The sequence below is a fragment of the Leptinotarsa decemlineata genome, unplaced genomic scaffold, assembly GCF_025532065.1.
Source record: "Leptinotarsa decemlineata unplaced genomic scaffold, Ldec_3_MD MMD2_P_RNA_scaffold_1, whole genome shotgun sequence".
NCBI classification, from domain to species: Eukaryota; Metazoa; Arthropoda; class Insecta; order Coleoptera; family Chrysomelidae; genus Leptinotarsa; species Leptinotarsa decemlineata.
In genome coordinates this window covers 5,231,393-5,239,391 of record NW_027412523.1, presented here as the reverse complement: position 1 = coordinate 5,239,391, position 7,999 = coordinate 5,231,393, and the positions used below count along the sequence as shown (strand labels likewise).

The 7,999-nt window shown below is 35.1% G+C and overlaps 1 protein-coding gene across 2 annotated transcripts in view; it reads left to right on the top strand.

Moving 5' to 3' along the window:
• The first annotated feature begins 614 nt into the window (after positions 1-614).
• Positions 615-7,999, top strand: part of LOC111510650 (uncharacterized) — a 47,746-nt gene continuing 40,361 nt past the window's right edge. For both annotated transcript variants that reach the window (XM_074182487.1, XM_074182434.1), the window contains exon 1: positions 615-735. The gene's annotated coding sequence lies outside the window, so the exon portion shown is untranslated. The remainder of the gene's footprint in view (positions 736-7,999) is intronic.

Genomic DNA, 7,999 nt, shown 5'->3' with positions numbered 1-7,999 from the left:
AACAATTTTTAAACTTAGTCATAGTTTTGACATAGAGAAACTCCTTTTCGGTAAGTGATTTGATTTTAGTTTTATTATTACCTCTCACAACATGAAAAAAACGACAACAGTTATGAAGTTTGTGGCAGGTATGTTCTATAAAATCCATTATTTCAGAGCCCCGAAGAGGATTTTAATTGAATTCGAAACGTTGGCAAGAAAACAATTGTTTTCCTGATATAATTTGATTCTATAATCCAACAAACATTTCTAAATGTCATTTGGATCATCAGATTATTCAACTAGCGAAAACTATATCAATAATTAAAAAAAAACTAATCAATACAGTTTATTGTATGATTTTCACTATAACAGGGTTTTACAAAAACCCTTTTATAGTGAAAATCATACAATAAACTGTATCGATTAGTTTTTTGATATGGATTTTCTCAAGGATCGGCCAGTTCTATTCAATTATCAATAATTTTGTTGAAAATTCTTTTTTGGAGTGATGTCAGTCAAGATGGAAGGCTGATAGAGAATTTTCTCTAACATGGTTTGGAAAAACGAATGAAAACTTGGCAACGTTGTTCGAAAACCGCGCGAGAATATTGTAAATGCAGCGCAATCGGTATCAAACGTGAACCAACAGTGGTGGTGACGTGAACACGCTGTTTTCTGGAAAACTACGTGTTACGAAAGATGAAAATCCGTACTTCCACTTGACTCCTGACCGAAGAAAATATTCTAGAACAGGTGAGAATTGATATTTCGAGTGACTGTGAGAAAATAATCAGGTGTCATCGAGTCTAGACTGTTAATTGTTGATTTATCCCGGGTGGTGGAGATTCAAGACCGACAGAGTCTTAGTTTTCGCAAAGAAAATTTGGTGAATCCAATATTTAGGGTTGAAGTTCTCTAAATTGAAAAAGAACACTTGTGTGAGATATTTCAGAAGTTGTACTTTTGCAAGCAAATCGCGTCTTACCATCAATATCGATGAAGTATTTTTGTATTGTTCATACGTTCAGAACATTAGCAATCATACAAAGTTTTATTAATTTTGAATACTTTACCAACTGGGGTATTATGATCTGATATACAGTGCGGAGGTATTCCAATGAATGTTCAATATGTTCACCATTCACTTTCTTACAATCATGGGGTCTGTTTACAAATCTATTTCCAACATTATGAACACCTGTTTTTCAATTCACTAGTTTTTTAACGAACTGCCTTTATATACCGTACATTTCAGTTGTCACAAAGCTCATCAAAAGCATCTAGAAGCTTCGTATCAGGTAATCCACGAGGCCTTTCTGAGGGACCACGTTTGCCTATCGACCGGTTTGGATAATTCTCATATAGAGAAAAAGTAGCTCATCTTGCTGAAACGTAACATCAGTTGAAAACTCGTTAGGATTTGTCAGATTTCCTAACCGGTAGGTAACCACACGTGGTCTCTCAAAATGACCCACTGGAGCACCTGATATGGCACCTCTAGATATTCGCGAGGGGATACGTGACATGACAAATATACAACCACAGCTCATTTCAGAACTTTTGGGTAGAAAAAGAGGTGTTTGCAACTAAGTTACACCAGGAACATTTCATAATGTACGAAATAAATTTGTAAACAGACATTGTTATTGTGAGAAAGTGAACATTTATTGGAATAAACTGGAGTGAATAATCAATGTATTTTCTCTTGAAATTATTATATTTAACGTTGGTTTGTTGATTGTTGAAACGAATATATAGCTGCTAATTACTTTAGAACATCTTAACCGATTTTCGAAAGTGAAACAGTATTGGATCGAGAATTAAATTACCAATTGAACGAGATATCACAAGACTCCCTTTTTATTTGAAAAAAACCAGTTTGTAGCGCCATCTCTGCGATGATTGTCAACACTAATGTCTACCAAAAAGTAGTAAGTGGGGGGATTCACGTCCGCACTGTATAAATTCACAATCCGTTTTATACAACGATGCATTATAAATCATTGGTCAATATTCCCTTGAAATGTGAACCCTATCGATTCGAGGATGGCACATGCACGATTGTTGATTTATTCGAATAAGTCGCATTAATGCATCAATGCATCGCCCGTGTCATGTGTCCCGGCGAGTTTTTCCGATTTTCCGAATCATCGATTACAACCAGTACCGTACTTTCACCGTCATAGTGTATTCCTATTTTGACATGCTACAATTTTTATATTGCCTTACCTAAGCCAATAAACATATTCTATTCTATTCTTTTCTATGCTATTCTACGATATGCTATGCTATTTCATTCTTTTTTATGCAATTCTACTCTATTATATGCCATTCTATTGTATTATATTCTATGCTACTATATTATATTCTTTACCATTCTGTTCTATGCTATTCTATATTTTTTATGCTAGTCGATTTCATACTATGCTATTCTATTGTACACTCCTCTACTCTATCATATTGTATTTCATTCTATTCTGTACTATTGTATTCTATTCTAATGAATTGATGGATGTAGTTACTACGTGGTAGGAGATCAATATGAAAAAAAACAGAAAGTTTTGTTTCTCATTATTTATTATATTTTATCCTATTGTATTCTATTCTTTTCCATTCTATTTCATGCTATGCTATACTATTCTATGCTGTTCTATTTTATGCTATTCTATTCTATGCTATACTATTCTATTATTTGTGATGGGTAAAAGTAATGAGTTTTCTCATTACGCTCAACAGTAGCTGTGCTTACTTCTACTAGGAAATATGTTGTGAACTAAGACCAGGTCATATAATATCACTTGAGTGAAAAATTGTAATTTTCTGTGTTTGGTTTTTACTTTTAAATATACACAGTTTCAAAATGTGATTGTTTCATTGAAAATGAAACGAAATAGAACAAGAAATCAAACTTTGACTGACAGCCATGCAATACAAGTCCATACTACTTTATTCATGTTTCCAAAGCACTCAAACCAAAGCAAAAACCTATTTCTGTGCTTATTCCCATTTTAGAAATATGACAGAACACAAATTAACTTAAAACAATTTGCATGTTATGATAACAGATGACAGCAAGTGTATTAGATTCAACAATTACGATAGAACATTAGGATAGTTCAACATTCTACTACATATTGGATAAGAATGGGTAGCCTCTATATTCGTGAAATGTATACACAGGAGATGGAAAACTGCAGTTTCTTATTACAGAAAAAATAAAACACGCAATTAATATACAACAACCTTATAATTGCTATAAAGGATATGTAGACTTCGAGACAGTTCAAAATCAGTGGTTACATCATAAAATGTGTGGTGTAGAAAATTTCAGCAATAGTAAATGCTGAAACAAGACGATTGAAGGAATCTTCGTACAATATTTCATGAAAAGTTTGCTGCAATAGTGTTTGTTAAGTCAGTCCGATCCTGAATATATTCGGAATTCGAAAGCCCTATTTGTAAATTCGATTGGAGAACTAATTGACTGTGTTAAAAGCTCTGTCTGGTTCGAAACGCTCATTAATTCCTGATGTAATAAACGCTGGAATATTGTACATCGCGCCGGTTGTTTTTCCAAGTTTCCGACCTAATGGAATTGCCGTGGCGCTCTGCCCTCACGACTATCTTGTAAAGGGAAAACCCATCAACAGCGACTATGGCATAGCGTTATTGGAGCGCTCGAAGGATGAAATCGTGAAGAGACAGCCCCGTTTAAAGAAAAAGAAAGTGCTGTTTCAGCAAAACAAAGCAATTTGTCACAAATAAATGAAAACGCTGGCAAAATTGCACAAATCGGCTTCTAATTGCTTTCACATCCATCGTATTCTCCCGATCTGGCCCCCAGCGACTTTTTCCTGTTCTCAAACCCCAAGAGGCTGAAAACAAATCGTACCATAAAAATGGTGTTGAAAAATTGTGATCATCTTCAAGAGGAAGACCAAATTAAACATACTTATAATGTTATTCTTATTTATACCATAGATACCTCTTCTAGGTATAGTCGAAGTAACCTTTATTGTGAATACTTAAAGCTATCGGCATCTCAAAGGCCCAAAAAACCAATACAGAGAAATAATGCTGCTGCGAATTAGTCTACGTGTAGTGTAGACTTGGCGTTTCACATTGGATAATTTCTACTAACCGAGTTTTATGATTGGCTGAAGAGTCATAAAATTAAATTTGAAGTCATGATGACGAATAAAATGTGGGGATGAGTATGGCCGTTGTGTCATTAATGTTCAGTTCAGGAACTGATCGCGATTTGAGTGTTGAAATTCGATATTGGTGCAGATATAATTACTTGAAATTTTTGTAATCTTTTTAAAATGTGGCGTCCTTAGACGAGTACTAAGTAATAGTAATAACAAGTGTGATAACAACGCAGGCTTTTTCCTGTGTAGTGATTCCAATAGCGATGGTGAACAATGCGAAAAAGAGATACCAGTGAATAAGATTCGTATGCATTTGAATACTGAAACACAGAGAGTATGTTTCAATGTATATAAGAATCTACATATCAAGTTTGGTTTCGAGGCAAAAAAAAATATTACAAGCAACATCAGATTTGACAGAAATTCCTTTCTCAACTGTACGTAAAATAGTCAAAAACAAACCTTATGAACGCAAGACGCGATGTGATACGGGATTACGAAAACCTTTAGATGTTCATCTAATAAAATCATTGAAAAAAACAATATACGACTGTTAAAAAAGCAATGAGATTCCTACAACTGAAATCTTAAGGAAGAAATTGTATACTTCCGGCCATAACGTGAGCTGTTCTGACAAAACTCTTCAGAATTGGATAAAGAAACTAGGATTTAGATTAGAAATAATAAACAAACGTCAATCAGTTATGGAAAGCAGAAGAATAGTGGAATTCCGTAACAAATACTTAAAACAAATAACCAAATATAGACAAGAACAACGGCAAATTTTCTATTTGGACGAAACTTGGTATGACACTCACGACACAACTACGAAAGGGTGAACTGATGGTTCGATAATGTGTACGCCTAACATGCCTGCAAACCAAACAAAGGATCGCGACTAATCATTGTGCATTGTGGAGGAAGATTAAACTGTTCGATCTTCCTCTTGAAGATAATCACTTGGTGATCGAAACACGTGTCGAGGTGTTAAAATAACGGTTTGGTGTTGGGAAAAACCTCCAGTAATAGTCAGTCTTAATAAACTGAAGTCTATGGGATGATTTTGTTGCAAAATATGATGGGCGACTGCTGATTTTTCAGGCCTTCCATATTTTAAGTGTGTGCTATGTGTTCCTTATATCTTACTTTAATAGATCTTTTTGTCTGTCCACAATATTTTGCATCGCAGTCCTTACATTCAATTTCGTAAATTCCAGACATTTCCGAATTCTCGACTTTGTCGTTTGGATTTCCTAAAAGACCCTGTATCATTGATCAATGTCTATTTTATTGGGACATTCGCTCAAAAACTCATCTCGGCGACCTGACCCGACTGTTGAAAAGCCATAGCGTGCTTGCGAAGAATGAAACAGAATTATAGATCGAACTTTATTTTCTGAGACGTGAAATGTTTTCCCGAACAAGTACATTTCTGAAAGCGCGTCTAAGAATTTCTATCTATGAAGACTGCAAGACAGTACGTGAAAATGTTACATAACTTCATCAGTTCGTTATACGTCTCTGAAATGTAATAAAGAAGTTGTAAATTGCTCCTGATATGACATTTCAAACGACTGAAATGTAAATAGTGATTGAAGCTCTGGTAAACGAAACTCTAAATTACAGAATGTTGTAAATTTTACGTCGTTAGAAATATTCAAGGTTTAAGAGTATTTTTCTCTGTTGAAATGTCAGGTTACTAATAGTTCAAATTTGTTTCTTCAACCGAATTTACGAGTAAAACACACTCCGATCTAATCGAGTTTGAAACTCCATAAACTAATTGTTTTATTGATAATAGGTACATTCAGTCTCTGAAGAAAAAGACGGACATGGAGAAAAATTCACGCACTGGTACGATCCACATTCACAACCCCAAGTCCATACCTTTTTTTTGTTTCTTGGTCCGTAATAAATCTATTCAAATCCACAATAGACTTCCTGTTCTATTCGAATCCAATGATTAGAAAAGCTTTTAGAAATGACGTATTACCTTCAATTTCAAATAATGCAATGTCGTGTTACCTTCACTGTTTTTCAGATCAGAGAAATAGAATATACAGAGTGAGTAAGAGTTAGCATTTGAAATTCGGAATCTCGATTGAGGTTGAAACCGTTTCTGGTGGACACAATATGATTTCTTCTTTTGAAGCTTCCCATTACTGATATTGTGAACAAGTGCCATGGTTGGTAGTTACTGTCTTCATCTTTCTGAAGTTACGAAACTTCTTGGAACGTATGTAGACATTGAAATCAGTTGTGAAAATAGTATTGACGCCATAAGCAAAAAAGTGAACATATTTCGTGGTGTATTTCATCAGTTCGGACTTCCATTGTTTATTATAATATAAATTGATTTGAAATCCCTGAAAAAAAATATTAAAAAATATTAACCGAAAATAACAATTTTATTGAACAAAAAATTGGAATTACATACATACAAGCAACAACCAAAAATATCAACAATTGAAATATTAGTAGAAGCTGAAAATTAGAAAATATTATAAACAAAAAATGAAAAATTCAAATTAAAAGATTCCAAACCAAGTTACGTAACAACGTTTTGATTGTTAGTATCCACAATCGTCTTCGGGTGATAACTGGACTAATTCCTCTGTGATCTGAGTATTTATATGTCATTCGAGTGCTTTCACCTATCCCATCTTCCCTCTCTCCGCTTCATTGGTTTTAACGGGAGATGATCATTTGGCGGGAGTTGGTCGTTTTTCGTGAGGTTTTCGTGAGGCTGCTACGGATAGTGTTCCCAGATCTGAAGCAGGTCTTGATGTTATACCTGGACCCAATCCTTCTTATCCTTTCCGATAATCCTCTTATGTAGGTAAGTACAAGTACTGGTTGTGGCGGCTTCTCTTCCTTGTGGAGCTCTTGCTGTCTTCTAGCTAAAGCCTGTTCTACCATCGCTCTGGAGTAACCATTCCGTTGAAGGTCATTTTTGATGATGCCTAGTTCCTTTTCGAGACCTTCCTTTGTATTACAGAGCCCAAAAAGCGCGGTCTAGTAGAGTCTTGATGATTCCTCTCTTAGTCGATTGATGGTGGTTGGATTTCTGGTTCAGATACTGTCCTGTATGAGTGGGTTTTCGATATACAGATGTTTCCTATTTAGTGTCGGTCCTCTTCACTAATACGTCTAAGAATGGCAATTCGTTGTGGAAAACCTTCCCCATTGTGAAAGTGATGGAAGTACTTACGTTGTTGATGTGCTTCAGGAAAGTGTCTAGTTCTGCATTCCCATGGTTCCATGGTTCCATGGTTCATGGTTCTAGGCCTAGAAGATGACAGTACTACCAACTGTCGAAAGCGCTCGCAGATAATTTATAGAAGATATAAAGCTTCAAATCCTTTTTGTAGAATTTAATATTGAAATATTGACACATCGGAAAAGTCTAGGGATATTTTTAAAAATGGCAATATTTTTTTTAGATCGCTTTCGGGAAAAAAAGTTGACGGGTGATTATTAAACGAATGTAACTTACAACAAAATTTATTAAGTGGTCAAAAATACTGAGTGCGCATATAAGCAAAACTAAAAAAAATATGGCTCTTCTTTGGCACCCCGAAAAAAAATCATAATACAAAAAAAATTGGAATCAGTACAAAGTATGTTCTCCACGCGGGTTTATTACGGCCCTACATCTATCGTGCATCGACAAAATGAGATTGTCAATGTCTTGTTGAGGTACATTTGCCCATTCAGCGATTAAAAGCTCTCTCAATTGAATCGTTGTGTGAATGTTCCCCATATGCGGAGTAATTCTGCGTTGAAGCATGTCCCACGCATGCTCGATGGGATTCAGGTCCGGTGATTGTGCTGGCCATGGCAATACATCAACTCCTTTGTTGGTA